The sequence below is a fragment of the Genypterus blacodes genome, unplaced genomic scaffold (assembly GCF_046128005.1).
Source record: "Genypterus blacodes isolate CSIRO-AG114 ecotype Tasmania unplaced genomic scaffold, CSIRO-AGI_Gbla_v1 ptg000083l_1, whole genome shotgun sequence".
Lineage (NCBI taxonomy): Eukaryota > Metazoa > Chordata > Actinopteri > Ophidiiformes > Ophidiidae > Genypterus > Genypterus blacodes.
The window spans coordinates 461,358-489,027 of NW_027466888.1; the positions used below are offsets into that span (position 1 = coordinate 461,358).

A 27,670-nucleotide genomic window follows, 5' to 3' on the forward strand; every position below is an offset into this window, starting at 1 on the left:
GTTCATGTATATCACAATTTACATGATGCCTTCATCAGAAGAACACTAACATTTCAGATAAGATAAGACACAACTTTATTCTCCCGAGGGAAATTGCGTGTTGACAGAGGGAGTGAAACATGAGGGAGGAGGACCAGGTGAGGCCTGCTGCTCAGAGGGCCAAAATGCTTACGGCACCGGGTATTCCCAGGCGGTCTCCCATCCAAGTACTAACCTGGCCCGACGCTGATTAGCTTCCGAGATCAGACGAGATCGGGCGTGTTCAGAGTGGTATGGCCGTAAACGAGGAGAGCAGCCACACAGAGGCTCTTTATAGGTGAGACAGACCCAGTTCAAGTCACCGTGTACACATGACTACACTCAAGTTCATGTATATCACAATTTACATGATGCCTTCATCAGAAACACACATTTCTGGATAATGAAGTCTTATCTAATGAAACTGATAATCATCACATAGAACATACAGAGGGACCACTAACATCTCTGACGCTCACTTTCATCATCATCATCATCATCATCATCATCATCATCGTCACACAGTGGCTCGTGTTCTTCACTTCTCATGTGCATTCAATCATCTCATATTGTGCCCATGTGCAATACTCATTTTCTGAATGTATGCTTTCATGTAAGATGAGATAAGATACAACTTTATTCTCCCGAGGGACATTGGGTGTTGACAGAGGGAGTGAAACATGAGGGAGGAGGACCAGGTGAGGCCTGCTGCTCAGAGGGCCAAAATGCTTACGGCACCGGGTATTCCCAGGCGGTCTCCCATCCAAGTACTAACCTGGCCCGACGCTGATTAGCTTCCGAGATCAGACGAGATCGGGCGTGTTCAGAGTGGTATGGCCGTCAACGAGGAGAGCAGCCACACAGAGGCTCTTTATAGGTGAGACAGACCCAGTTCAAGTCACCGTGTACACATGACTACACTCAAGTTCATGTATATCACAATTTACATGATGCCTTCATCAGAAGAACACTAACATTTCAGATAAGATAAGACACAACTTTATTCTCCCGAGGGAAATTGCGTGTTGACAGAGGGAGTGAAACATGAGGGAGGAGGACCAGGTGAGGCCTGCTGCTCAGAGGGCCAAAATGCTTACGGCACCGGGTATTCCCAGGCGGTCTCCCATCCAAGTACTAACCTGGCCCGACGCTGATTAGCTTCCGAGATCAGACCAGATCGGCCGTGTTCAGAGTGGTATGGCCGTAAACGAGGAGAGCAGCCACACAGAGGCTCTTTATAGGTGAGACAGACCCAGTTCAAGTCACCGTGTACACATGACTACACTCAAGTTCATGTATATCACAATTTACATGATGCCTTCATCAGAAACACACATTTCTGGATAATGAAGTCTTATCTAATGAAACTGATAATCATCACATAGAACATACAGAGGGACCACTAACATCTCTGACGCTCACTTTCATCATCATCATCATCATCATCATCATCATCATCATCATCGTCACACAGTGGCTCGTGTACTTCACTTCTCATGTGCATTCAATCATCTCATATTATGCCCATGTGCCATACTCATTTTCTGAATGTATGCTTTCATATAAGATAAGATAAGATACAACTTTATTCTCCCGAGGGACATTGGGTGTTGACAGAGGGAGTGAAACATGAGGGAGGAGGACCAGGTGAGGCCTGCTGCTCAGAGGGCCAAAATGCTTACGGCACCGGGTATTCCCAGGCGGTCTCCCATCCAAGTACTAACCTGGCCCGACGCTGATTAGCTTCCGAGATCAGACGAGATCGGGAGTGTTCAGAGTGGTATGGCCGTAAACGAGGAGAGCAGCCACACAGAGGCTCTTTATAGGTGAGACAGACCCAGTTCAAGTCACCGTGTACACATGACTACACTCAAGTTCATGTATATCACAATTTACATGATGCCTTCATCAGAAGAACACTAACATTTCTGATAAGATAAGATACAACTTTATTCTCCCGAGGGAAATTGCGTGTTCACAGAGGGAGTGAAACGAGGAGGACCAGGTGAGGCCTGCGGCTCAGAGGGCCAAAATGCTTACTGCACCGGGTATTCCCAGGCTGTCTCCCATCCAAGTACTAACCTGGCCCGACGCTGATTAGCTTCCGAGATCAGACGAGATCGGGCGTGTTCAGAGTGGTATGGCCGTAAACGAGGAGAGCAGCCACACAGAGGCTCTTTATAGGTGAGACAGACCCAGTTCAAGTCACCGTGTACACATGACTACACTCAAGTTCATGTATATCACAATTTACATGATGCCTTCATCAGAAACACACATTTCTGGATAATAAAGTCTTACCTAATGAAACTGATAATCATCACATAGAACATACAGAGGGACCACTTACATCTCTGACGCTCACTTTTATCCTCATCATCATCATCATCATCATCATCATCATCGTCACACAGTGGCTCCTGTACTTCACTCCCCATGTGCATTCAATGATCTCATATTATGCCCATGTGCAATACTCATTTTCTGAATGTATGCTTTCATATAAGATAAGATAAGATACAACTTTATTCTCCCGAGGGACATTGGGTGTTGACAGAGGGAGTGAAACATGAGGGAGGAGGACCAGGTGAGGCCTGCTGCTCAGAGGGCCAAAATGCTTACGGCACCGGGTATTCCCAGGCGGTCTCCCATCCAAGTACTAACCTGGCCCGACGCTGATTAGCTTCCGAGATCAGACGAGATCGGGAGTGTTCAGAGTGGTATGGCCGTAAACGAGGAGAGCAGCCACACAGAGGCTCTTTATAGGTGAGACAGACCCAGTTCAAGTCACTGTGTACACATGACTACACTCAAGTTCATGTATATCACAATTTACATGATGCCTTCATCAGAAGAACACTAATATTTCTGATAAGATAAGATACAACTTTATTCTCCCGAGGGAAATTGCGTGTTCACAGAGGGAGTGAAACGAGGAGGACCAGGTGAGGCCTGCGGCTCAGAGGGCCAAAATGCTTACTGCACCGGGTATTCCCAGGCGGTCTCCCATCCAAGTACTAACCTGGCCCGACGCTGCTTAGCTTCCGAGATCAGACGAGATCGGGAGTGTTCAGAGTGGTATGGCCGTAAACGAGGAGAGCAGCCACACAGAGGCTCTTTATAGGTGAGACAGACCCAGTTCAAGTCACCGTGTACACATGACTACACTCAAGTTCATGTATATCACAATTTACATGATGCCTTCATCAGAAGAACACTAACATTTCTGATAAGATAAGATACAACTTTATTCTCCCGAGGGAAATTGCGTGTTCACAGAGGGAGTGAAACGAGGAGGACCAGGTGAGGCCTGCGGCTCAGAGGGCCAAAATGCTTACTGCACCGGGTATTCCCAGGCGGTCTCCCATCCAAGTACTAACCTGGCCCGACGCTGCTTAGCTTCCGAGATCAGACGAGATCGGGCGTGTTCAGAGTGGTATGGCCGTAAACGAGGAGAGCAGCCACACAGAGGCTCTTTATAGGTGAGACAGACCCAGTTCAAGTCACCGTGTACACATGACTACACTCAAGTTCATGTATATCACAATTTACATGATGCCTTCATCAGAAACACACATTTCTGGATAATAAAGTCTTACCTAATGAAACTGATAATCATCACATAGAACATACAGAGGGACCACTTACATCTCTGACGCTCACTTTTATCCTCATCATCATCATCATCATCATCATCATCATCATCGTCACACAGTGGCTCCTGTACTTCACTCCCCATGTGCATTCAATGATCTCATATTATGCCCATGTGCAATACCCATTTTCTGAATGTATGCTTTCATATAAGATAAGATAAGATACCACTTTATTCTCCCGAGGGACATTGGTTGTTGACAGAGGGAGTGAAACATGAGGGAGGAGGACCAGGTGAGGCCTGCTGCTCAGAGGGCCAAAATGCTTACGGCACCGGGTATTCCCAGGCGGTCTCCCATCCAAGTACTAACCTGGCCCGACGCTGCTTAGCTTCCGAGATCAGACGAGATCAAGCGTGTTCAGAGTGGTATGGCCGGAAACGAGGAGAGCAGCCACACAGAGGCTCTTTATAGGTGAGACAGACCCAGTTCAAGTCACCGTGTACGCATGACTACACTCAAGTTCATGTATATCACAATTTACATGATGCCTTCATCAGAAGAACACTAACATTTCAGATAAGATAAGATACAACTTTATTCTCCCGAGGGAAATTGCGTGTTGACAGAGGGAGTGAAACATGAGGGAGGAGGACCAGGTGAGGCCTGCTGCTCAGAGGGCCAAAATGCTTACTGCACCGGGTATTCCCAGGCGGTCTCCCATCCAAGTACTAACCTGGCCCGATGCTGCTAAGCTTCTGAGATCAGACGAGATCGGGCGTGTTCAGAGTGGTATGGCCGTAAACGAGGAGAGCAGCCACACAGAGGCTCTTTATAGGTGAGACAGACCCAGTTCAAGTCACCGTGTACACATGACTACACTCAAGTTCATGTATATCACAATTTACATGATGCCTTCATCAGAAGAACACTAACATTTCTGATAAGATAAGATACAACTTTATTCTCCCGAGGGAAATTGCGTGTTCACAGAGGAAGTGAAACGAGGAGGACCAGGTGAGGCCTGCGGCTCAGAGGGCCAAAATGCTTACTGCACCGGGTATTCCCAGGCTGTCTCCCATCCAAGTAGTAACCTGGCCCGACGCTGATTAGCTTCCGAGATCAGACGAGATCGGGCGTGTTCAGAGTGGTATGGCCGTAAACGAGGAGAGCAGCCACACAGAGGCTCTTTATAGGTGAGACAGACCCAGTTCAAGTCACCGTGTACACATGACTACACTCAAGTTCATGTATATCACAATTTACATGATGCCTTCATCAGAAACACACATTTCTGGATAATAAAGTCTTACCTAATGAAACTGATAATCATCACATAGAACATACAGAGGGACCACTTACATCTCTGACGCTCACTTTTATCCTCATCATCATCATCATCATCATCATCGTCACACAGTGGCTCCTGTACTTCACTCCCCATGTGCATTCAATCATCTCATATTATGCCCATGTGCAATACTCATTTTCTGAATGTATGCTTTCATATAAGATAAGATAAGATACCACTTTATTCTCCCGAGGGACATTGGTTGTTGACAGAGGGAGTGAAACATGAGGGAGGAGGACCAGGTGAGGCCTGCTGCTCAGAGGGCCAAGATGCTTACGGCACCAGGTATTCCCAGGCGGTCTCCCATCCAAGTACTAACCTGGCCCGACGCTGCTTAGCTTCCGAGATCAGACGAGATCAGGCGTGTTCAGAGTGGTATGGCCGGAAACGAGGAGAGCAGCCACACAGAGGCTCTTTATAGGTGAGACAGACCCAGTTCAAGTCACCGTGTACACATGACTACACTCAAGTTCATGTATATCACAATTTACATGATGCCTTCATCAGAAGAACACTAACATTTCAGATAAGATAAGACACAACTTTATTCTCCCGAGGGAAATTGCGTGTTGACAGAGGGAGTGAAACATGAGGGAGGAGGACCAGGTGAGGCCTGCTGCTCAGAGGGCCAAAATGCTTACGGCACCGGGTATTCCCAGGCGGTCTCCCATCCAAGTACTAACCTGGCCCGACGCTGATTAGCTTCCGAGATCAGACGAGATCGGGCGTGTTCAGAGTGGTATGGCCGTAAACGAGGAGAGCAGCCACACAGAGGCTCTTTATAGGTGAGACAGACCCAGTTCAAGTCACCGTGTACACATGACTACACTCAAGTTCATGTATATCACAATTTACATGATGCCTTCATCAGAAACACACATTTCTGGATAATGAAGTCTTATCTAATGAAACTGATAATCATCACATAGAACATACAGAGGGACCACTAACATCTCTGACGCTCACTTTCATCATCATCATCATCATCATCATCATCATCATCGTCACACAGTGGCTCGTGTTCTTCACTTCTCATGTGCATTCAATCATCTCATATTGTGCCCATGTGCAATACTCATTTTCTGAATGTATGCTTTCATGTAAGATGAGATAAGATACAACTTTATTCTCCCGAGGGACATTGGGTGTTGACAGAGGGAGTGAAACATGAGGGAGGAGGACCAGGTGAGGCCTGCTGCTCAGAGGGCCAAAATGCTTACGGCACCGGGTATTCCCAGGCGGTCTCCCATCCAAGTACTAACCTGGCCCGACGCTGATTAGCTTCCTAGATCAGACGAGATCGGGCGTGTTCAGAGTGGTATGGCCGTAAACGAGGAGAGCAGCCACACAGAGGCTCTTTATAGGTGAGACAGACCCAGTTCAAGTCACCGTGTACACATGACTACACTCGAGTTCATGTATATCACAATTTACATGATGCCTTTATCAGAAACACACATTTCTGGATAATGAAGTCTTACTTAATGAAACTGATAATCATCACATAGAACATAAAGAGGGACCACTAACATCTCTGACGCTCACTTTCATCATCATCATCATCATCATCATCATCATCATCATCATCGTCACACAGTGGCTCGTGTACTTCACTTCTCATGTGCATTCAATCATCTCATATTATGCCCATGTGCCATACTCATTTTCTGAATGTATGCTTTCATATAAGATAAGATAAGATACAACTTTATTCTCCCGAGGGACATTGGTTGTTGACAGAGGGAGTGAAACATGAGGGAGGAGGACCAGGTGAGGCCTGCTGCTCAGAGGGCCAAAATGCTTACGGCACCGGGTATTCCCAGGCGGTCTCCCATCCAAGTACTAACCTGGCCCGACGCTGATTAGCTTCCGAGATCAGACGAGATCGGGAGTGTTCAGAGTGGTATGGCCGTAAACGAGGAGAGCAGCCACACAGAGGCTCTTTATAGGTGAGACAGACCCAGTTCAAGTCACCGTGTACACATGACTACACTCAAGTTCATGTATATCACAATTTACATGATGCCTTCATCAGAAGAACACTAACATTTCTGATAAGATAAGATACAACTTTATTCTCCCGAGGGAAATTGCGTGTTCACAGAGGGAGTGAAACGAGGAGGACCAGGTGAGGCCTGCGGCTCAGAGGGCCAAAATGCTTACTGCACCGGGTATTCCCAGGCTGTCTCCCATCCAAGTACTAACCTGGCCCGACGCTGATTAGCTTCCGAGATCAGACGAGATCGGGCGTGTTCAGAGTGGTATGGCCGTAAACGAGGAGAGCAGCCACACAGAGGCTCTTTATAGGTGAGACAGACCCAGTTCAAGTCACCGTGTACACATGACTACACTCAAGTTCTTGTATATCACAATTTACATGATGCCTTCATCAGAAGAACACTAACATTTCTGATAAGATAAGATACAACTTTATTCTCCCGAGGGAAATTGCGTGTTCACAGAGGGAGTGAAACGAGGAGGACCAGGTGAGGCCTGCGGCTCAGAGGGCCAAAATGCTTACTGCACCGGGTATTCCCAGGCTGTCTCCCATCCAAGTACTAACCTGGCCCGACGCTGATTAGCTTCCGAGATCAGACGAGATCGGGCGTGTTCAGAGTGGTATGGCCGTAAACGAGGAGAGCAGCCAAACAGAGGCTCTTTATAGGTGAGACAGACCCAGTTCAAGTCACCGTGTACACATGACTACACTCTAGTTCATGTATATCACAATTTACATGATGCCTTCATCAGAAACACACATTTCTGGATAATAAAGTCTTACCTAATGAAACTGATAATCATCACATAGAACATACAGAGGGACCACTTACATCTCTGACGCTCACTTTTATCCTCATCATCATCATCATCGTCACACAGTGGCTCCTGTACTTCACTCCCCATGTGCATTCAATCATCTCATATTATGCCCATGTGCAATACTCATTTTCTGAATGTATGCTTTCATATAAGATAAGATAAGATACAACTTTATTCTCCCGAGGGACATTGGATGTTGACAGAGGGAGTGAAACATGAGGGAGGAGGACCAGGTGAGGCCTGCTGCTCAGAGGGCCAAAATGCTTACGGCACCGGGTATTCCTAGGCAGTCTCTCATCCAAGTACGAACCTGGCCCGACGCTGTTTAGCTTCCGAGATCAGACGAGATCAGGCGTGTTCAGAGTGGTATGGCCGTAAACGAGGAGAGCAGCCACACAGAGGCTCTTTATAGGTGAGACAGACCCAGTTCAAGTCACCGTGTACACATGACTACACTCAAGTTCATGTATATCACAATTTACATGATGCCTTCATCAGAAGAACACTAACATTTCTGATAAGATAAGATACAACTTTATTCTCCCGAGGGAAATTGCGTGTTCACAGAGGGAGTGAAACGAGGAGGACCAAGTGAGGCCTGCGGCTCAGAGGGCCAAAATGCTTACCGCACCGGGTATTCCCAGGCTGTCTCCAATCCAAGTACTAACCTGGCCCGACGCTGATTAGCTTCCGAGATCAGACGAGATCGGGCGTGTTCAGAGTGGTATGGCTGTAAACGAGGAGAGCAGCCACACAGAGGCTCTTTATAGGTGAGACAGACCCAGTTCAAGTCACCATGTACACATGACTACACTCAAGTTCATGTATATCACAATTTACATGATGCCTTCATCAGAAACACACATTTCTGGATAATAAAGTCTTACCTAATGAAACTGATAATCATCACATAGAACATACAGAGGGACCACTTACATCTCTGACGCTCACTTTTATCCTCATCATCATCATCATCGTCACACAGTGGCTCGTGTACTTCACTTCTCATGTGCATTCAATCATCTCATATTATGCCCATGTGCCATACTCATTTTCTGAATGTATGCTTTCATATAAGATAAGATAAGATACAACTTTATTCTCCCGAGGGACATTGGGTGTTGACAGAGGGAGTGAAACATGAGGGAGGAGGACCAGGTGAGGCCTGCTGCTCAGAGGGCCAAAATGCTTACGGCACCGGGTATTCCTAGGCGGTCTCTCATCCAAGTACGAACCTGGCCCGACGCTGCTTAGCTTCCGAGATCAGACGAGATCAGGCGTGTTCAGAGTGGTATGGCCGTAAACAAGGAGAGCAGCCACACAGAGGCTCTTTATAGGTGAGACAGACCCAGTTCAAGTCACCGTGTACACATGACTACACTCAAGTTCATGTATATCACAATTTACATGATGCCTTCATCAGAAGAACACTAACAGTTCTGATAAGATAAGATACAACTTTATTCTCCCGAGGGAAATTGCGTGTTCACAGAGGGAGTGAAACGAGGAGGACCAGGTGAGGCCTGCGGCTCAGAGGGCCAAAATGCTTACTGCACCGGGTAATCCCAGGCTGTCTCCCATCCAAGTACTAACCTGGCCCGACGCTGATTAGCTTCCGAGATCAGACGAGATCGGGCGTGTTCAGAGTGGTATGGCCGTAAACGAGGACAGCAGCCACACAGAGGCTCTTTATAGGTGAGACAGACCCAGTTCAAGTCACCGTGTACGCATGACTACACTCAAGTTCATGTATATCACAATTTACATGATGCCTTCATCAGAAGAACACTAACATTTCAGATAAGATAAGATACAACTTTATTCTCCCGAGGGAAATTGCGTGTTCACAGAGGGAGTGAAACATGAGGGAGGAGGACCAGGTGAGGCCTGCTGCTCAGAGGGCCAAAATGCTTACGGCACCGGGTATTCCCAGGCGGTCTCCCATCCAAGTACTAACCTGGCCCGACGCTGATTAGCTTCCGAGATCAGACGAGACCGGGCGTGTTCAGAGTGGTATGGCCGAAACGAGGACAGCAGCCACACAGAGGCTCTTTATAGGTGAGACAGACCCAGTTCAAGTCACCGTGTACACATGACTACACTCAAGTTCATGTATATCACAATTTACATGATGCCTTCATCAGAAACACACATTTCTGGATAATGAAGTCTTACCTAATGAAACTGATAATCATCACATAGGACATAAAGAGGGACCACTAACATCTCTGACGCTCACTTTCATCATCATCATCATCATCATCATCATCATCATCATCTTCGTCACACAGTGGCTCGTGTACTTCACTTCTCATGTGCATTCAACCTTCTCATATTATGACCATGTGCAATAATCATTTTCTGAATGTGTGCTTTCATAAAAGCAAAATGTTATTAAATAGTTTGCCAGAATCTTGGAGCAGCACAAGCCAAGAACAAACAAATAGAACAGATCGACTCCCAGGGTCAGATGCAAGTCAACAAGGCTCTTTCAGACCAGTCCATTATGAAATGAGCAAGTAATCAAATTACAAAATTCAATTTTCAGTACAGCATTGCTACTGTCATAACTTATAAACATTAGCAAATCAACAGCAGCTCGTGACATTGCCATTACTATTTGTTTCCTATATTCTGTTATGTTAGGTTATTCAGAACCATCGGATTCATTAGTTGCGTTGTCTATTTATTTAAATATTCCACAATCACACAATCACAATCATTATATATTACCATGTGTTTATAGTGTTACGACCATATTGTCTTTGATTTCTTTCCCTTGTTCCTTTTTTTTTTTTTTGAGAGTCAACAACCTTTATTTGTCCATATATCAATATAACATGCACGATCTCGTCTGACATAACATAGAACATAAAGAGGGACCACTAACATCTCTGACGCTCACTTTCATCATCATCATCATCATCGTCACACAGTGGCTTGTGTACTTCACTTCTCATGTGCATTCAATCTTCTCATATTATGCCCATGTGCAATACTCATTTTCTGAATGTATGCTTTCATATAAGATAAGATAAGATACAACTTTATTCTCCCGAGGGAACTTGCGTGTTCACAGAGTGAGTGAAACATGAGGAAGGAGGACCAGGTGAGGCCTGCTGCTCAGAGGGCCAAAATGCTAACGGCACCGGGTATTCCCAGGCGGTCTCCCATCCAAGTACTAACCTGGCCCGACGCTGCTTAGCTTCTGAGATCAGAAGAGATCGGGCGTGTTCAGAGTGGTATGGCCGTAAACGAGGAGAGCAGCCACACAGAGGCTCTTTATAGGTGAGACAGACCCAGTTCAAGTCACCGTGTACACATGACTACACTCAAGTTCATGTATATCACAATTTACATGATGCCTTCATCAGAAACACACATTTCTGGATAATGAAGTCTTACCTAATGAAACTGATAATCATCACATAGAACATACAGAGGGACCACTTACATCTCTGACGCTCACTTTCATCCTCATCATCATCATTGTCACACAGTGGCTCGTGTTCTTCACTTCTCATGTGCATTCAATCTTCTCATATTATGACCATGTGCAATACTCATTTTCTGAATGTATGCTTTCATATAAGATAAGATAAGATACAACTTTATTCTCCCGTGGGAAATTGCGTGTTTACAGAGGGAGTTAAACATGAGGAAGGAGGACCAGGTGAGGCCTGCTGCTCAGAGGGCCAAAATGCTAACGGCACCGGGTATTCCCAGGCTGTCTCCCATCCAAGTACTCACCTGGCCGGACGCTGCTTAGCTTCTGAGATCAGAAGAGATCGGGCGTGTTCAGAGTGGTATGGCCGTAAACGAGGAGAGGAGCCACACAGAGGCGCTTTATAGGTGAGACAGACCCAGTTCAAGTCACCGTGTACACATGACTACACTCAAGTTCATGTATATCACAATTTACATGATGCCTTTGTGACATACCCCCCATTTAGTCTTTTCTTTGGTCCCTTTTCCATTAAGTTGTGGCCTTTTATTTTCTTTTGTTACGATGTTGTTGCATGTTTTGGCCAGAAGTGGCGCTGTAGTACTGGGATATAATGCAGTTGCATAACGGTGAGAGAGAGAAGAAGTAGCCACTGAGAACGGAAGGCGGGAGATGTAAATGGTGAAGTGAGCTGTATTGTGGAAAATTTGGATTAAACAAAAAACTTTTCCCAGCACGCCGTTGAGAGTATTACTTTCTTCAAGTGTGCAACAAAATTGGCGCCCGAACAGGGACTCAACGTGAAACAAAAAAGAAGTCTGAAGAAAAAAAAAAAGAACGAACGTTGGAACACGCAAAATGGAGCTGGAGCAGTTACAGGATCAGCTAACGGAGCTACTGTGTCGGCTAAACGTGGAACAGCTAAAAGAAGTGTGTATCCGAGCTAAAGTTTCATCAGACAAGGAGAAGAAACACACGTTGATCCGAGCAATTAATGAGTCAGTAGAGAATGCTTTTGAAGTGGAGGAACAAGATGTAGCAGAGACATTTGGGCAAGAGTTGTTAGCTACAGCTAAGCGATTGAGAGAAAACGCGCCCAAACCAGAGAGGTATGATAAAAATGAAGAGGAGCTACAAAAGCTACCAAAACAGTATGCTGAAATGCAGTTGACATTCCAGACGTAGACCAAAATGCTCGAGGAGGAAATGAGTCGGCTTCGGGAAAAAATGAACAGGACGGCTAGCCTGCCAGAACTCCCATTCTCCAGAGCCCCTGAAGTGGTTATCAGACGCGAGTTTCGGATTAATGGCCAGATAGGTGAATTGGGGCAGAAAGACAAGTTATCATACACTAACCTCATGTACCAAATAGACTCTGAAAAACGTAAAGGCCACAGTGATGTAGAAATTGTTGAAGCCGTAGTAAAAGCTGCTACACCAGGGCTCAGTTTACGTGATATGCTGGAAGACAAAAATAATTTGACACTCGTGCAGTTGAAGACGATTCTTAAAGCCCATTTCAAAGAAAACAACACTACAGATATGTTCCACAGACTCATTAACATAACTCAAGATGCAAAAGAATCCCCTCAGAATTTTCTTTTTCGTGCAGTTGAACTCAAAGAGAGGCTACTGGCGGCTGCAGAAGATGCCAGCTCAGATGTACAGTATAGCCCAGACCTCATTCAGAAGAAGTTTCTTAGGTCAGTCAGTACAGGACTACTGAGTGATAATGTTAAAATGCAGCTGAAACCTCACCTAGATGATCTAGGAGTGACTGACGAGATATTGATAGAGAAAATGAATGATGCTGCTGCTGTTGATTGGGAGACACAGCAGAAATTGAAGAAAAGTATCCCAAATAAGCCAGCCAGAATAAATGAGCTAAAAACAGAAACAACTACTTACCAGCTGTATAGTGACAGGGAAACAGACAATGACCAGCCATCTGAACACAGCACTTCAGTCAAGGCCAGTGTTAAAAGTCAGAAGATAAAAACTCCAAAAAGCTCTTCAGAAACTGAACTGATGGATGCAGTGAAACAGCTGAGAGAGGAAGTGGCTGAGCTGAGGAAGAATGTTCAGTACTCAGCAAGACCATCTCACCAGTTCCAAAACAGAGGGAAGAGGGCATGCAGAGGATGTCAAGACCGGGGTGAAGAGGAACAGTGTGACCACTGCTTCAAATGTGGCCTGAGTGGACACCTCTCAAGAGGATGCAGAGGCCAAAGGAACTCAAGAGGCAACACTGATTCAGCTAATATCAAAGGACAGACTGTAGAATGTACCTCCCCTGACACTCAAGAACAGCATAGCAGGTCACTCAACACCCCTACTATTCTTAGAGAAAGCATTGTACAATTAGAAGAGAGACTGCGAGCAGAAAGGTGTTCCCCAGGTGGAAGATTGGCAGGTTCTGCTTATATTAGCCACATCTCCCCTCGTCACCATTCACAGCTGCTGAGACTTATTGGAAAGAAGTGCATGGTGAGTTGCTACCTAGATGGGGTGAAGACTCAAGCCTTATGGGACACTGGATCGCAAGTCTGCCTTATCAATGAGACCTGGAGGAAGAACTGCATCCCAGAGGTGAAGGTACGGAGCACTGAAGAACTCCTCGGCCCTGGTCCTTTTGTGGGGAAAGCTGTCAACCAGACCGACATCCCTTTCCTAGGCTGGGTGGAGGTCACGTTCCACCTAGACCCATCACATGCTCCAGAGTTCACGCTTCAGGTGCCCATGCTCGTGACAGGTGAGAAAGGAGCAGCAGAAGAGCCAATCATTGGTTACAATGTAATTGAACTGTTGTTAAAGAATGGTGTGGAGGGTCCACATGAAGTAATAACACAGGCTGTGAGCACAGCTTTCTCTTTTAGCTGTAAAAAGACTGAAATGTTAGTGAAAATTATTCAAAACAGTGACCCTCAGTGCAGTGACGGCCTAGTGAGAGTGGGCAGGCAGAAGGAAGTGATCCCAGCAGGTCAGGTGAGAACTATAAAATGTGCTGTGAGAACAGGTCCTCTACTGTCCAGTCAAGAAGCCCTTTTTCTGCCTGATGAACATGCCCCCTGGCCAGATGGCCTGAGAATGTCAGAGAGCATGATGACTCTTAGCGAAGGGACATATTCTCGCATAGCACTGCCCATCACCAATAACACCTGTCATGATGTCACCCTGAGCCCACGCACAGTGTTGGGGCAGGTTCAACTGGTCAAAGCTGTCTATCCAGTGGACGCCAAGCCAGTCACTCCCCGACCAGCTTCTCCAGTCGAACGTCCAGAGGTCAGCAGGGAGGATGAGCCTGAGCCTGATGGAAGGACAGCGGTGGACGAGGAAAGGTGGGACCCACCAATCACACTGATTCACCTCCCCCTTGCTCAGCAGCGCGAGTGAAGCAGATGTTGAGGGAGGAATGCAGAGCGTTCGCCAGAGACGATGATGATGTGGGATACATCCCTTCCCTACAACTGAAAATCAGACTCACAGATACAACACCGGTAAGACGTACCTATGTGTCTGTGCCTAAGCCACTTCACAAAGAAGTAAAACAGTACTTAGAAGACTTGTTAAATAGGGGCTGGATCCAAAAATCTAGGTCACATTACTCATCTCCCATTGTCTGTGTGCGGAAAAAAGATGGGAACCTCCGTCTGTGCTGTGACTACAGAGAACTCAACCGTAAGTCTCTGCCAGATCGCCACCCTATTCCCCGTATTCAAGATATGCTAGATAGTTTACATGGGAGTGCATGGTTTTCAGTGTTAGATCAAGGCAAGGCCTACCATCAGGGGTTCGTGGAAGAAAGTAGTAGACCACTCACAGCTTTTATAACACCCTGGGGCCTATATGAGTGGATCCGAATCCCTTTTGGCTTGTCTACAGCACCCTCCGAATTCCAGCGCAGCATGGAGGAGTGTCTATCTGGACTCAGAGATGAAATTTGCGAGCCATATCTAGACGATAATCTGGTTCATAGCCAAACATTTGATAATCACCTGAAAGATGTGAGAAAAGTGCTTCAGCGCTACCAACAGCACGGGGTGAAATTGACTGCAAAGAAATGTGAGCTCTTTAAGAACCAGGTCAGATTTCTGGGAAAGATCGTATCGAAGGAAGGCTACACAATGGATCCTGCAGAAGTAGCCCCAGTGCAAGAGATGAAGCAGAGGAAGCCAGCGACAGTGGGTGAGGTGCGGAAAGTGCTAGGATTCATCTCATACTACCGAGCCTATATCCCAAACTTCTCTCGCATAGCTAAGCCTCTCTATGCACTGCTGTGCGCTGAGATACCAGGCAGTGAGACCCCTAAAGGCACAAAGAAGCAGAAGGCTGGGGTGAGAAAGACAAAGCAAAGCCAGGTACCCTCACATCAACGTATCAGGTGGACAGAAGAACACAGTACAGTTCTCAGTCAGCTGATAGATTACCTCTCCAGTCCTCCTGTGCTGGGCTACCCAAACTTTGAAGAACCGTTCATTATGCATTGTGATGCGTCCCAGGATGGACTTGGAGCGGTGCTCTATCAAAAACAGGAGGGAAGGTTAAAGGTCATTGCGTATGGCTCCCGCACACTCTCTGCTCCAGAGAAGAATTACCATCTACATTCTGGTAAGCTAGAGTTTTTAGCAATGAAATGGGCTATATGCGAGAGGTTTAGGGATTATTTGTATTACACTCCATCGTTTGTAGTATATACAGATAATAACCCTCTGACATATGTGCTGACAACAGCTAAATTGAATGCCACGTTGCTGAGATGGGTGGCTGAATTGGCAGACTTCAATTAAGTACAGGCCAGGGAAGTCTAACTCTGACGCAGACGGGCTATCGAGAATGCCCCTTGACATAGAGAAGTATATGCTAACCTGTTCACAAAAGATACAGTCTGAGATCTTGGCCAGTGTCTCCAAAGGGTTGTCAGTTCACCAGGTGGAGAGAGAGCCGTTGCTGTGTCCAGTGACCATCACCACAGCCATCGCAGAGCTGAGCAGTGAGCCGCGGATGAACGCAGCAAAGCAGATCGCCCCTCAAGCACTGAGAGCCGCTCAAGACGAGGATCTACTGCTGAAGCAGGTGAAACAGCAGGTCGCACAACAGCAGTGGCCGAGGGTGAAAGACACTCACAGTGAGTTGGCAGTGTTTGCAAGGGAGAAAGCGAAGTTGGTGATTGATGCTGAGGATGTTCTCCGGCGACAGACAGCAACAAGCACACAACTGGTTGTTCCTCCAAAGTTCCGTCCCCTCATCCTGAGAGAGCTGCATGAAGAGATGGGACACTTGGGCGTTGAACGGACACTCCATCTGATCCGTGAGCGTTTCTTTTGGCCTCATATGCAGAGAGACGTTGAGCATCACATCAACAAGGTCTGTAGCTGTGTGAAACGGAAAAGACCACAGAAAGCAGTAAGAGCACCACTTACCAGTATTGTGACAACATACCCCTTTGAGCTGGTCTCAATTGACTTCATGCACCTAGAGAAGTGTAAAGGAGGATATGAGTACATTCTGGTGGTCATGGACCATTTTACACGATTCGCTCAGGCGTATGCATGTACTAACAACAGTGCTCGAACTGCAGCTGAGAAGATATTCGGTGACTTTGTCCTCCAATTCGGCTTCCCCACGAAATTACACCATGATCAGGGTAGAGAATTTGAGAATAAGTTGTTTGCAGAGCTCCAAAAATACTCTGGCATCCAAGGTTCTCGCACCACCCCGTACCACCCCCAGGGGAACGGTCAAGTGGAACGCTTCAACCGCACCCTGCTGGCCATGTTGCGTAACCTAGATGACCAAGCTAAAGCAGATTGGAAGAATTCTCTTGCCAAAGTAATACACGCCTACAATTGCACGCGCAATGAGTCCACTGGATACGCACCATATTACCTGCTCTTTGGTCGTAACCCCAGATTGCCTATTGACATCATGTTCAGTATCCCCCACAGTGATGGCAGTGCATCTCATGATGACTATGCCAAGAAATGGAAACAGAGGATGGAGGAGGCGTACCAGTTAGCCTCCAAGGCTGCGAAGGCAAGCGGAGAGAGGGGGAAAAACCTGTATGACCGGAAGGTTCAAGGTGCAGAGCTGTATCCTGGCTGCAGAGTTCTCATTAGGAACTTGACTGAAAGAGGTGGACCCGGAAAACTCAGGTCATTCTGGGAAGACAAAGTCCATGTAGTGGTCAAGAGAAAACACCCAGAAAGTCCAGTTTATGAAGTACAACCAGAGGATGGCCAGGGCCGCACCAGAGTGCTTCATCGAAATCTGCTGCTCCCCTGTGACTTCCTGCCAGTTGAGTCACACAAGCCTGAAAAGAAAAGAGGTGAGAGACCACACAAAGAGAAAAAGACACCGACAAAACAGAATGCAGAACCCGAGTGTTCATCTGACTCTGAAGAGGATGACTGGCAATGCATGTCCAGATGGCCCCAAGGAGACTCCGCAGCACAAACCAGAAGGAACCTCAGACCAGAGGCTACAGAGTTTCAGCCACGGGCTGCAACACCAGCACCTGAGGGAGACGATGTGATGGGAGAACAGACCCTGTGGACATCAGACACGGACAGAGAGCAAGAAGAACAGATCGGGACTGGACTGGAAAATGAAGTGACTGTGACAGCAGGCCTGAGTGAGGATATAGAAGAGGCTGAGCTGGAGACCGCAAGCAATGAGGGAGAAGAGTATCCATCATCTTCACCACCTGCGAGACGATATCCTTTCAGAAATAGACCTGCACCCAAAACACTCGCATATGATAGGTTGGGGCAGCCCACAGTTAATTGAATTAAAGTTATGAGATTATATGATGCACTTTAAAGTTGTAAGTTCAAGCCATCCAGTTTTAAGATGAATACAATTTGTTAGTTCATGTCAAAGTCATATGATGGATGGAAAATGTTAATGTGTTGTTTAAAAGAAAAAAAATACTTTTAGTTTATATAGGCCCACACAAAGTCAGTTCTCACATTTAGAATCGCACAAGTATAACTGAAGAGGAAATGGTGGTTGTAAGATATTGTATTTACAGGAGTATGGTTGAAAAGACTAACTGTAAAGAGACTCTTATAACGAAATGATATGAAGAAAAGAGTTATTAGAATATATGAAGTGTGAGATTCTATGTGATTTCGCTACAGGTCAAAGATCACGCCTATTCCAGTCAAGACAAGCTGCCCGTGAACACAGCGGAGTAAATAGATAGTTGTCATAGTGCACAATGACTTCCTCTGTTTAACACATGACATTAAGGGGAGATAAGTGTGATGTGAAATCTGTCATTAGATATGTGTCTTGAATAATGGACTCTAACCTGGAAGTGATCAAATTGTCTTAAACAGGATGAACTGAGACGGGAAATGTCGGGACGACTTTTAGTTAAGCAGGGGAGAGTGTGACATACCCCCCATTTAGTCTTTTCTTTGGTCCCTTTTCCATTAAGTTGTGGCCTTTTATTTTCTTTTGTTACGATGTTGTTGCATGTTTTGGCCAGAAGTGGCGCTGTAGTACTGGGATATAATGCAGTTGCATAACGGTGAGAGAGAGAAGAAGTAGCCACTGAGAACGGAAGGCGGGAGATGTAAATGGTGAAGTGAGCTGTATTGTGGAAACTTTGGATTAAACGAAAAACTTTTCCCAGCACGCCGTTGAGAGAATTCGCTTCAAGTGTGCAACACCTTCATCAGAAGAACACTAACATTTCAGAAAAGATAAGATACAACTTTATTCTCCCGAGGGAACTTGCGTGTTGACAGAGGGAGTGAAACATGAGGGAGGAGGACCAGGTGAGGCCTGCTGCTCAGAGGGCCAAAATGCTTACTGCACCGGGTATTCCCAGGCGGTCTCCCATCCAAGTACTAACCTGGCCCGACACTGATTAGCTTCTGAGATCAGACGAGATCAGGCGTGTTCAGAGTGGTATGGCCGTAAACGAGGAGAGCAGCCACACAGAGGCTCTTTATAGGTGAGACAGACCCAGTTCAAGTCACCGTGTACACATGACTACACTCAAGTTCATGTATATCACAATTTACATGATGCCTTCATCAGAAACACACATTTCTGGATAATGAAGTCTAACCTAATGAAACTGATAATCATCACATAGAACATTAAGAGGGACCACTAACATCTCTGACGCTCACTTTCATCATCATCATCTTCATCATTATCATCATCATCATCGTCACACAGTGGCTCGTGTACTTCACTTCTCATGTGCATTAAATTATCTCATATTATGCCCATGTGCAATACTCATTTTCTGAATGTATGCTTTCATATAAGATAAGATAAGATACAACTTTATTCTCCCGAGGGAAATTGCGTGTTGACAGAGGGAGTGAAACATGAGGGAGGAGGACCAGGTGAGGCCTGCTGCTCAGAGGGCCAAAATGCTTACGGCACCGGGTATTCCCAAGCGGTCTCCCATCCAAGTACTAACCTGGCCCGACGCTGATTAGCTTCCGAGATCAGACGAGATCGGGCGTGTTCAGAGTGGTATGGCCGTAAACGAGGAGAGCAGCCACACAGAGGCTCTTTATAGGTGAGACAGACCCAGTTCAAGTCACCGTGTACACATGACTACACTCAAGTTCATGTATATCACAATTTACATGATGCCTTCATCAGAAACACACATTTCTGGATTTTGAAGTCTTACCTAATGAAACTGATAATCATCACATAGAACATAAAGAGGGACCACTAACATCTCTGACGCTCACCTTCATCATCATCATCGTCACACAGTGGCTCGTGTACTTCACTTCTCATGTGCATTCAATCTTCTCATATTATGCCCATGTGCAATACTCATTTTCTGAATGTATGCTTTCATATAAGATAAGATAAGATACAACTTTATTCTCCCGAGGGAACTTGCGTGTTCACAGAGTGAGTGAAACATGAGGAAGGAGGACCAGGTGAGGCCTGCTGCTCAGAGGGCCAAAATGCTAACGGCACCGGGTATTCCCAGGCGGTCTCCCATCCAAGTACTAACCTGGCCCGACGCTGCTTAGCTTCTGAGATCAGAAGAGATCGGGCGTGTTCAGAGTGGTATGGCCGTAAACGAGGAGAGCAGCCACACAGAGGCTCTTTATAGGTGAGACAGACCCAGTTCAAGTCACCGTGTACACATGACTACACTCAAGTTCATGTATATCACAATTTACATGATGCCTTCATCAGAAGAACACTAACATTTCAGATAAGATAAGATACAACTTTATTCTCCAGATGGAAATTGCGTGTTGACAGAGGGAGTGAAACATGACGGAGGAGGACCAGGTGAGGCCTGCTGCTCAGAGGGCCAAAATGCTTACGGCACCGGGTATTCCCATGTGGTCTCCCAACCAAGTACTAACCTGGCCCGACGCTGATTAGCTTCCGAGATCAGACGAGATCGGGCGTGTTCAGAGTGGTATAGCCGTAAACGAGGAGAGCAGCCACACAGAGGCTCTTTATAGGTGAGACAGACCCAGTTCAAGTCACCGTGTACACATGACTACACTCAAGTTCATGTATATCACAATTTACATGATGCCTTCATCAGAAGAACACTAACATTTCTGATAAGATAAGATACAACTTTATTCTCCCGAGGGGAAATTGCGTGTTCACAGAGGGAGTGAAACGAGGAGGACCAGGTGAGGCCTGCGGCTCAGAGGGCCAAAATGCTTACTGCACCGGGTATTCCCAGGCTGTCTCCCATCCAAGTACTAACCTGGCCCGACGCTGATTAGCTTCCGAGATCAGACGAGATCAGGCGTGTTCAGAGTGGTATGGCCGTAAACGAGGAGAGCAGCCACACAGAGGCTCTTTATAGGTGAGACAGACCCAGTTCAAGTCACCGTGTACACATGACTACACTCAAGTTCATGTATATCACAATTTACATGATGCCTTCATCAGAAACACACATTTCTGGATAATAAAGTCTTACCTAATGAAACTGATAATCATCACATAGAACATACAGAGGGACCACTTACATCTCTGACGCTCACTTTTATCCTCATCATCATCATCATCATGATCATCATCATCGTCACACAGTGGCTCGTGTACTTCACTCCTCATGTGCATTCAATCATCTCATATTATGCCCATGTGCAATACTCATTTTCTAAATGTATGCTTTCATATAAGTTAAGATAAGATACAACTTTATTCTCCCGAGGGACATTGGGTGTTGACAGAGGGAGTGAAACATGAGGGAGGAGGACCAGGTGAGGCCTGCTGCTCAGAGTGCCAAAATGCTTACGGCACCGGGTATTCCCAGGCGGTCTCCCATCCAAGTACTAACCTGGCCCTACACTGCTTATCATCCGAGATCAGACGAGATCGGGCGTGTTCAGAGTGGTATGGCCGTAAACGAGGAGAGCAGCCACACAGAGGCTCTTCATAGGTGAGACAGACCCAGTTCAAGTCACCGTGTACACATGACTACACTCAAGTTCATGTATATCATAATTTACATGATGCCTTCATCAGAAACATACATTTCTGGATAATGAAGTCTTGCCTAATGAAACTGATAATCATCACATAGAACATACAGAGGGACCACTAACATCTCTGACGCTCACTTTCATCATCATCATCATCATCGTCACACAGTGGCTTGTGTACTTCACTTCTCATGTGCATTCAATCTTCTCATATTATGCCCATGTGCAATACTCATTTTCTGAATGTATGCTTTCATATAAGATAAGATAAGATACAACTTTATTCTCCCGAGGGAACTTGGGTGTTCACAGAGTGAGTGAAACATGAGGAAGGAGGACCAGGTGACGCCTGCTGCTCAGAGGGCCAAAATGCTAACGGCACCGGGTATTCCCAGGCGGTCTCCCATCCAAGTACTAACCTGGCCCGACGCTGCTTAGCTTCTGAGATCAGAAGAGATCGGGCGTGTTCAGAGTGGTATGGCCGCAAACGAGGAGAGCAGCCACACAGAGGCTCTTTATAGGTGAGACAGACCCAGTTCAAGTCACCGTGTACACATGACTACACTCAAGTTCATGTATATCACAATTTACATGATGCCTTCATCAGAAGAACACTAACATTTCTGATAAGATAAGATACAACTTTATTCTCCCGAGGGAAATTGCGTGTTCACAGAGGGAGTGAAACGAGGAGGACCAGGTGAGGCCTGCGGCTCAGAGGGCCACAATGCTTACTGCACCGGGTATTCCCAGGCTGTCTCCCATCCAAGTACTAACCTGGCCCGACGCTGATTACTTTCCGAGCTCAGACGAGATCGGTTTGTTCAGAGTGGTATGGCTGTAAACGAGGAGAGCAGCCACACAGAGGCTCTTTATAGGTGAGACAGACCCAGTTCAAGTCACCGTGTACACATGACTACACTCAAGTTCATGTATATCACAATTTACATGATGCCTTCATCAGAAACACACATTTCTGGATAATGAAGTCTTACCTAATGAAACTGATAATCATCACATAGAACATAAAGAGGGACCACTAACATCTCTGACGCTCACTTTCATCATCATCATCATCATCATCATCATCATCGTCACACAGTGGCTCGTGTACTTCACTTCTCATGTGCATTCAACCTTCTCATATTATGCCCATGTGCCATACTCATTTTCTGAATGTATGCTTTCATATAAGATAAGATAAGATACAACTTTATTCTCCCGAGGGACATTGGTTGTTGACAAAGGGAGTGAAACATGAGGGAGGAGGACCAGGTGAGGCCTGCTGCTCAGAGGGCCAAAATGCTTACAGCACCGGGTATTCCCAGGCAGTCTCCCATCCAAGTACTAACCTGGCCCGAACGCTGATTAGCTTCCTAGATCAGACGAGATCGGGCGTGTTCAGAGTGGTATGGCCGTAAACGAGGAGAGCAGCCACACAGAGGCTCTTTATAGGTGAGACAGACCCAGTTCAAGTCACCATGTACACATGACTACACTCAAGTTCATGTATATCACAATTTACATGATGCCTTCATCAGAAGAACACTAACATTTCAGATAAGATGAGATACAGCTTTATTCTCCCGAGGGAAATTGCGTGTTCACAGAGGGAGTGAAACATGAGGGAGGAGGACCAGGTGAGGCCTGCTGCTCAGAGGGCCAAAATGCTTACTGCACCGGGTATTCCCAGGCAGTCTCCCATCCAAGTACTAACCTGGCCCGACGCTGCTAAGCTTCTGAGATCAGACGAGATCAGGCGTGTTCAGAGTGGTATGGCCGTAAACGAGGAGAGCAGCCACACAGAGGCTCTTTATAGGTGAGACAGACCCAGTTCAAGTCACCGTGTACACATGACTACACTCAAGTTCATGTATATCACAATTTACATGATGCCTTCATCAGAAACACACATTTCTGGATAATAAAGTCTTACCTAATGAAACTGATAATCATCACATAGAACATACAGAGGGACCACTTACATCTCTGACGCTCACTTTTATCCTCATCATCATCATCATCATCATCATCATCATCGTCACACAGTGGCTCCTGTACTTCACTCCCCATGTGCATTCAATCATCTCATATTATGCCCATGTGCAATACTCATTTTCTGAATGTATGCTTTCATATAAGATAAGATAAGATACCTCTTTATTCTCCCGAGGGACATTGGTTGTTGACAGAGGGAGTCATGAGGGAGGAGGACCAGGTGAGGCCTGCTGCTCAGAGGGCCAAAATGCTTACGGCACCGGGTATTCCCAGGCGGTCTCCCAGCCAAGTACTAACCTGGCCCGACGCTGCTTAGCTTCCGAGATCAGACGAGATCAGGCGTGTTCAGAGTGGTATGGCGGGAAACGAGGAGAGCAGCCACACAGAGGCTCTTTATAGGTGAGACAGACCCAGTTCAAGTCACCGTGTACGCATGACTACACTCAAGTTCATGTATATCACAATTTACATGATGCCTTCATCAGAAGAACACTAACATTTCAGATAAGATAAGATACAACTTTATTCTCCCGAGGGAAATTGCGTGTTGACAGAGGGAGTGAAACATGAGGGAGGAGGACCAGGTGAGGCCTGCTGCTCAGAGGGCCAAAATGCTTACTGCACCGGGTATTCCCAGGCGGTCTCCCATCCAAGTACTAACCCGGCCCGACGCTGCTTAGCTTCCGAGATCAGACGAGATCGGGGGTGTTCAGAGTGGTATGGCCGTAAACGAGAAGAGCAGCCACACAGAGGCTCTTTATAGGTGAGACAGACCCAGTTCAAGTCACCGTGTACACATGACTACACTGAAGTTCATGTATATCACAATTTACATGATGCCTTCATCAGAAACACACATTTCTGGATAATGAAGTCTTACCTAATGAAACTGATAATCATCACATAGAACATACAGGGGGACCACTTACATCTCTGACGCTCACTTTCATCCTCATCATCATCATCATCATCATCATCATCATCGTCACACAGTGGCTCCTGTACTTCACTCCCCATGTGCATTCAATCATCTCATATTATGCCCATGTGCAATACTCATTTTCTGAATGTATGCTTTCATATAAGATAAGAAAAGATACCACTTTATTCTCCCGAGGGACATTGGTTGTTGACAGAGGGAGTGAAACATGAGGGAGGAGGACCAGGTGAGGCCTGCTGCTCAGAGGGCCAAAATGCTTACGGCACCGGGTATTCCCAGGCGGTCTCCCATCCAAGTACTAACCTGGCCCGACGCTGCTTAGCTTCCGAGATCAGACGAGATCAGGCGTGTTCAGAGTGATATGGCCGGAAACGAGGAGAGCAGCCACACAGAGGCTCTTTATAGGTGAGACAGACCCAGTTCAAGTCACCGTGTACGCATGACTACACTCAAGTTCATGTATATCACAATTTACATGATGCCTTCATCAGAAGAACACTAACATTTCAGATAGGATGAGATACAACTTTATTCTCCCGAGAGAAATTGCGTGTTCACAGAGGGAGTGAAACATGTGGGAGGAGGACCAGGTGAGGCCTGCTGCTCAGAGGGCCAAAATGTTTACTGCACCGGGTATTCCCAGGCGGTCTCCCATCCAAGTACTAACCTGGCCCGAGGCTGATTAGCTTCCGAGATCAGACGAGATCGGGCGTGTTCAGAGTGGTATGGCCGTAAACGAGGAGAGCAGCCACACAGAGGCTCTTTATAGGTGAGACAGACCCAGTTCAAGTCACCGTGTACACATGACTACACTCAAGTTCATGTATATCACAATTTACATGATGCCTTCATCAGAAACACACATTTCTGGATAATGAAGTCTTACCTAATGAAACTGATAATCATCACATAGAACATACAGAGGGACCACTTACATCTCTGACGCTCACTTTCATCCTCATCCTCATCATCATCATCATCATCATCATCATCATCATCGTCACACAGTGGCTCCTGTACTTCACTCCTCATGTGCATTCAATCATCTCATATTATGCCCATGTGCAATACTCATTTTCTGAATGTATGCTTTCATATAAGATAAGATAAGATACAACTTTATTCTCCCGAGGGACATTGGTTGTTGACAAAGGGAGTGAAACATGAGGGAGGAGGACCAGGTGAGGCCTGCTGCTCAGAGGGCCAAAATGCTTACGGCACCGGGTATTCCCAGGCAGTCTCCCATCCAAGTACTAACCTGGCCCGACGCTGATTAGCTTCCGAGATCAGACGAGATCAGGCGTGTTCAGAGTGGTATGGCCGTAAACGAGGAGAGCAGCCACACAGAGGCTCTTTATAGGTGAGACAGACCCAGTTCAAGTCACCGTGTACACATGACTACACTCAAGTTCATGTATATCACAATTTACATGATGCCTTCATCAGAAACACACATTTCTGGATAATGAAGTCTTACCTAATGAAACTGATAATCATCACATAGAACATACAGAGGGACCACTTACATCTCTGACGCTCACTTTCATCCTCATCCTCATCATCATCATCATCATCATCATCATCATCGTCACACAGTGGCTCCTGTACTTCACTCCTCATGTGCATTCAATAATCTCATATTATGCCCATGTGCAATACTCATTTTCTGAATGTATGCTTACATATAAGATAAGATAAGATACAACTTTATTCTCCCGAGGGACATTGGTTGTTGACAAAGGGAGTGAAACATGAGGGAGGAGGACCAGGTGAGGCCTGCTGCTCAGAGGGCCAAAATGCTTACGGCACCGGGTATTCCCAGGCAGTCTTCCATCCAAGTACTAACCTGGCCCGACGCTGATTAGCTTCCGAGATCAGACGAGATCGGGCGTGTTCAGAGTGGTATGGCCGTAAACGAGGAGAGCAGCCACACAGAGGCTCTTTATAGGTGAGACAGACCCAGTTCAAGTCACCGTGTACACATGACTACACTCAAGTTCATGTATATCACAATTTACATGATGCCTTTATCAGAAACACACATTTCTGGATAATGAAGTCTTACCTAATGAAACTGATAATCATCACATAGAACATAAAGAGGGACCACTAACATCTCTGACGCTCACTTTCATCATCATCATCATCATCATCATCATCATCATCATCATCATCATCATCGTCACACAGTGGCTCGTGTACTTCACTTCTCATGTGCATTCAATCATCTCATATTATGCCCATGTGCCATACTCATTTTCTGAATGTATGCTTTCATATAAGATAAGATAAGATACAACTTTATTCTCCCGAGGGACATTGGGTGTTGACAGAGGGAGTGAAACATGAGGGAGGAGGACCAGGTGAGGCCTGCTGCTCAGAGGGCCAAAATGCTTACGGCACCGGGTATTCCTAGGCGGTCTCTCATCCAAGTACGAACCTGGCCCGACGCTGCTTAGCTTCCGAGATCAGACGAGATCAGGCGTGTTTTTTTTTTTTTTTTTCTCTTTTATTATCAAAAAATAAATATTTTTACAAATACATTTTACACAAGTAAATACAAGTCATTTCAAATCAAATCAAATTATTTCCAACAATCCATAACACCATTCATCACATCTTTTTTTTTTTTTTTTTTCTTCCTTCACCCATCACCCCTCACCCTTGACCTATTGACATTTGCACCCCACCCTGATTTCCACACACAAATAGACAGTTATCTTCCAGCACCTTTTGTTTGAAATTCTTGTCCCCACCATCCCACAGCAGACTCACATTCATTTTCATAAAGTTACAGAAAAATCTCCAGATGTTCACTTTTTTGTCCTCGAAATGTGAATAGTTTCTCCGAAGTCTGATGACATGTTTGGCATAACTCAGAATGTAATTGATAAGCCATTTGTTCACCCCTGCTTTCCTTTCCTTATACCCAAATAGAAAAAACCTCTCCCATTTTTCCTTTTCCGTGATTGTGACTCTACATTTTTGGAAGCATTGGTCCAGTTTCTCAAAAAACACTTTTAACTCCTTACATTCAAAAATAAAGTGCCTAAA

At 46.0% G+C, this 27,670-nt stretch overlaps 27 non-coding genes and 13 pseudogenes across 27 annotated transcripts; all 40 read right to left on the reverse strand.

The window, feature by feature from the left end:
• Nucleotides 1-165: 165 nt before the first annotated feature.
• LOC143007255 (5S ribosomal RNA) lies at nucleotides 166-284 on the reverse strand. The gene has a single exon (XR_012964420.1). It is a non-coding gene; the product is annotated as a 5S ribosomal RNA (ribosomal RNA).
• A 460-nt stretch (nucleotides 285-744) lies between these two features.
• On the reverse strand, nucleotides 745-863 carry LOC143007277 (5S ribosomal RNA). The gene has a single exon (XR_012964441.1). It is a non-coding gene; the product is annotated as a 5S ribosomal RNA (ribosomal RNA).
• Nucleotides 864-1,108: 245 nt separating this feature from the next.
• Nucleotides 1,109-1,227, reverse strand: LOC143007182 (5S ribosomal RNA). Its single transcript, XR_012964401.1, has one exon. It is a non-coding gene; the product is annotated as a 5S ribosomal RNA (ribosomal RNA).
• A 466-nt stretch (nucleotides 1,228-1,693) lies between these two features.
• LOC143007259 (5S ribosomal RNA) lies at nucleotides 1,694-1,812 on the reverse strand. Its single transcript, XR_012964424.1, has one exon. It is a non-coding gene; the product is annotated as a 5S ribosomal RNA (ribosomal RNA).
• A 239-nt stretch (nucleotides 1,813-2,051) lies between these two features.
• On the reverse strand, nucleotides 2,052-2,170 carry LOC143007207 (5S ribosomal RNA; annotated as a pseudogene).
• A 463-nt stretch (nucleotides 2,171-2,633) lies between these two features.
• On the reverse strand, nucleotides 2,634-2,752 carry LOC143007260 (5S ribosomal RNA). Its single transcript, XR_012964425.1, has one exon. It is a non-coding gene; the product is annotated as a 5S ribosomal RNA (ribosomal RNA).
• A 239-nt stretch (nucleotides 2,753-2,991) lies between these two features.
• LOC143007274 (5S ribosomal RNA) lies at nucleotides 2,992-3,110 on the reverse strand. Its single transcript, XR_012964438.1, has one exon. It is a non-coding gene; the product is annotated as a 5S ribosomal RNA (ribosomal RNA).
• Nucleotides 3,111-3,349: 239 nt separating this feature from the next.
• LOC143007271 (5S ribosomal RNA) lies at nucleotides 3,350-3,468 on the reverse strand. Its single transcript, XR_012964435.1, has one exon. It is a non-coding gene; the product is annotated as a 5S ribosomal RNA (ribosomal RNA).
• A 466-nt stretch (nucleotides 3,469-3,934) lies between these two features.
• LOC143007158 (5S ribosomal RNA) lies at nucleotides 3,935-4,053 on the reverse strand. The gene has a single exon (XR_012964378.1). It is a non-coding gene; the product is annotated as a 5S ribosomal RNA (ribosomal RNA).
• A 245-nt stretch (nucleotides 4,054-4,298) lies between these two features.
• On the reverse strand, nucleotides 4,299-4,417 carry LOC143007228 (5S ribosomal RNA; annotated as a pseudogene).
• A 239-nt stretch (nucleotides 4,418-4,656) lies between these two features.
• LOC143007231 (5S ribosomal RNA) lies at nucleotides 4,657-4,775 on the reverse strand (annotated as a pseudogene).
• Nucleotides 4,776-5,232: 457 nt separating this feature from the next.
• LOC143007282 (5S ribosomal RNA) lies at nucleotides 5,233-5,351 on the reverse strand. The gene has a single exon (XR_012964445.1). It is a non-coding gene; the product is annotated as a 5S ribosomal RNA (ribosomal RNA).
• A 245-nt stretch (nucleotides 5,352-5,596) lies between these two features.
• On the reverse strand, nucleotides 5,597-5,715 carry LOC143007256 (5S ribosomal RNA). Its single transcript, XR_012964421.1, has one exon. It is a non-coding gene; the product is annotated as a 5S ribosomal RNA (ribosomal RNA).
• Nucleotides 5,716-6,175: 460 nt separating this feature from the next.
• On the reverse strand, nucleotides 6,176-6,294 carry LOC143007153 (5S ribosomal RNA). Its single transcript, XR_012964373.1, has one exon. It is a non-coding gene; the product is annotated as a 5S ribosomal RNA (ribosomal RNA).
• A 466-nt stretch (nucleotides 6,295-6,760) lies between these two features.
• Nucleotides 6,761-6,879, reverse strand: LOC143007261 (5S ribosomal RNA). The gene has a single exon (XR_012964426.1). It is a non-coding gene; the product is annotated as a 5S ribosomal RNA (ribosomal RNA).
• Nucleotides 6,880-7,118: 239 nt separating this feature from the next.
• LOC143007208 (5S ribosomal RNA) lies at nucleotides 7,119-7,237 on the reverse strand (annotated as a pseudogene).
• Nucleotides 7,238-7,476: 239 nt separating this feature from the next.
• LOC143007210 (5S ribosomal RNA) lies at nucleotides 7,477-7,595 on the reverse strand (annotated as a pseudogene).
• Nucleotides 7,596-8,043: 448 nt separating this feature from the next.
• LOC143007226 (5S ribosomal RNA) lies at nucleotides 8,044-8,162 on the reverse strand (annotated as a pseudogene).
• Nucleotides 8,163-8,401: 239 nt separating this feature from the next.
• Nucleotides 8,402-8,520, reverse strand: LOC143007172 (5S ribosomal RNA). Its single transcript, XR_012964391.1, has one exon. It is a non-coding gene; the product is annotated as a 5S ribosomal RNA (ribosomal RNA).
• A 448-nt stretch (nucleotides 8,521-8,968) lies between these two features.
• Nucleotides 8,969-9,087, reverse strand: LOC143007188 (5S ribosomal RNA). Its single transcript, XR_012964406.1, has one exon. It is a non-coding gene; the product is annotated as a 5S ribosomal RNA (ribosomal RNA).
• A 239-nt stretch (nucleotides 9,088-9,326) lies between these two features.
• Nucleotides 9,327-9,445, reverse strand: LOC143007236 (5S ribosomal RNA; annotated as a pseudogene).
• Nucleotides 9,446-9,690: 245 nt separating this feature from the next.
• On the reverse strand, nucleotides 9,691-9,809 carry LOC143007213 (5S ribosomal RNA; annotated as a pseudogene).
• Nucleotides 9,810-10,919: 1,110 nt separating this feature from the next.
• Nucleotides 10,920-11,038, reverse strand: LOC143007140 (5S ribosomal RNA). Its single transcript, XR_012964361.1, has one exon. It is a non-coding gene; the product is annotated as a 5S ribosomal RNA (ribosomal RNA).
• Nucleotides 11,039-11,483: 445 nt separating this feature from the next.
• LOC143007247 (5S ribosomal RNA) lies at nucleotides 11,484-11,602 on the reverse strand (annotated as a pseudogene).
• Nucleotides 11,603-19,039: 7,437 nt separating this feature from the next.
• On the reverse strand, nucleotides 19,040-19,158 carry LOC143007289 (5S ribosomal RNA). Its single transcript, XR_012964452.1, has one exon. It is a non-coding gene; the product is annotated as a 5S ribosomal RNA (ribosomal RNA).
• A 463-nt stretch (nucleotides 19,159-19,621) lies between these two features.
• On the reverse strand, nucleotides 19,622-19,740 carry LOC143007268 (5S ribosomal RNA). The gene has a single exon (XR_012964432.1). It is a non-coding gene; the product is annotated as a 5S ribosomal RNA (ribosomal RNA).
• A 439-nt stretch (nucleotides 19,741-20,179) lies between these two features.
• LOC143007141 (5S ribosomal RNA) lies at nucleotides 20,180-20,298 on the reverse strand. The gene has a single exon (XR_012964362.1). It is a non-coding gene; the product is annotated as a 5S ribosomal RNA (ribosomal RNA).
• A 245-nt stretch (nucleotides 20,299-20,543) lies between these two features.
• On the reverse strand, nucleotides 20,544-20,662 carry LOC143007283 (5S ribosomal RNA). Its single transcript, XR_012964446.1, has one exon. It is a non-coding gene; the product is annotated as a 5S ribosomal RNA (ribosomal RNA).
• Nucleotides 20,663-20,902: 240 nt separating this feature from the next.
• On the reverse strand, nucleotides 20,903-21,021 carry LOC143007222 (5S ribosomal RNA; annotated as a pseudogene).
• Nucleotides 21,022-21,484: 463 nt separating this feature from the next.
• Nucleotides 21,485-21,603, reverse strand: LOC143007184 (5S ribosomal RNA). The gene has a single exon (XR_012964403.1). It is a non-coding gene; the product is annotated as a 5S ribosomal RNA (ribosomal RNA).
• A 445-nt stretch (nucleotides 21,604-22,048) lies between these two features.
• On the reverse strand, nucleotides 22,049-22,167 carry LOC143007168 (5S ribosomal RNA). Its single transcript, XR_012964388.1, has one exon. It is a non-coding gene; the product is annotated as a 5S ribosomal RNA (ribosomal RNA).
• A 239-nt stretch (nucleotides 22,168-22,406) lies between these two features.
• Nucleotides 22,407-22,524, reverse strand: LOC143007252 (5S ribosomal RNA; annotated as a pseudogene).
• A 457-nt stretch (nucleotides 22,525-22,981) lies between these two features.
• Nucleotides 22,982-23,101, reverse strand: LOC143007227 (5S ribosomal RNA; annotated as a pseudogene).
• Nucleotides 23,102-23,346: 245 nt separating this feature from the next.
• On the reverse strand, nucleotides 23,347-23,465 carry LOC143007195 (5S ribosomal RNA). The gene has a single exon (XR_012964412.1). It is a non-coding gene; the product is annotated as a 5S ribosomal RNA (ribosomal RNA).
• Nucleotides 23,466-23,924: 459 nt separating this feature from the next.
• On the reverse strand, nucleotides 23,925-24,043 carry LOC143007203 (5S ribosomal RNA; annotated as a pseudogene).
• A 245-nt stretch (nucleotides 24,044-24,288) lies between these two features.
• Nucleotides 24,289-24,407, reverse strand: LOC143007279 (5S ribosomal RNA). Its single transcript, XR_012964442.1, has one exon. It is a non-coding gene; the product is annotated as a 5S ribosomal RNA (ribosomal RNA).
• Nucleotides 24,408-24,870: 463 nt separating this feature from the next.
• On the reverse strand, nucleotides 24,871-24,989 carry LOC143007164 (5S ribosomal RNA). Its single transcript, XR_012964384.1, has one exon. It is a non-coding gene; the product is annotated as a 5S ribosomal RNA (ribosomal RNA).
• A 245-nt stretch (nucleotides 24,990-25,234) lies between these two features.
• Nucleotides 25,235-25,353, reverse strand: LOC143007175 (5S ribosomal RNA). Its single transcript, XR_012964394.1, has one exon. It is a non-coding gene; the product is annotated as a 5S ribosomal RNA (ribosomal RNA).
• A 472-nt stretch (nucleotides 25,354-25,825) lies between these two features.
• Nucleotides 25,826-25,944, reverse strand: LOC143007136 (5S ribosomal RNA). Its single transcript, XR_012964357.1, has one exon. It is a non-coding gene; the product is annotated as a 5S ribosomal RNA (ribosomal RNA).
• A 469-nt stretch (nucleotides 25,945-26,413) lies between these two features.
• Nucleotides 26,414-26,532, reverse strand: LOC143007147 (5S ribosomal RNA). The gene has a single exon (XR_012964367.1). It is a non-coding gene; the product is annotated as a 5S ribosomal RNA (ribosomal RNA).
• Between the last annotated feature and the right edge of the window lie 1,138 nt (nucleotides 26,533-27,670).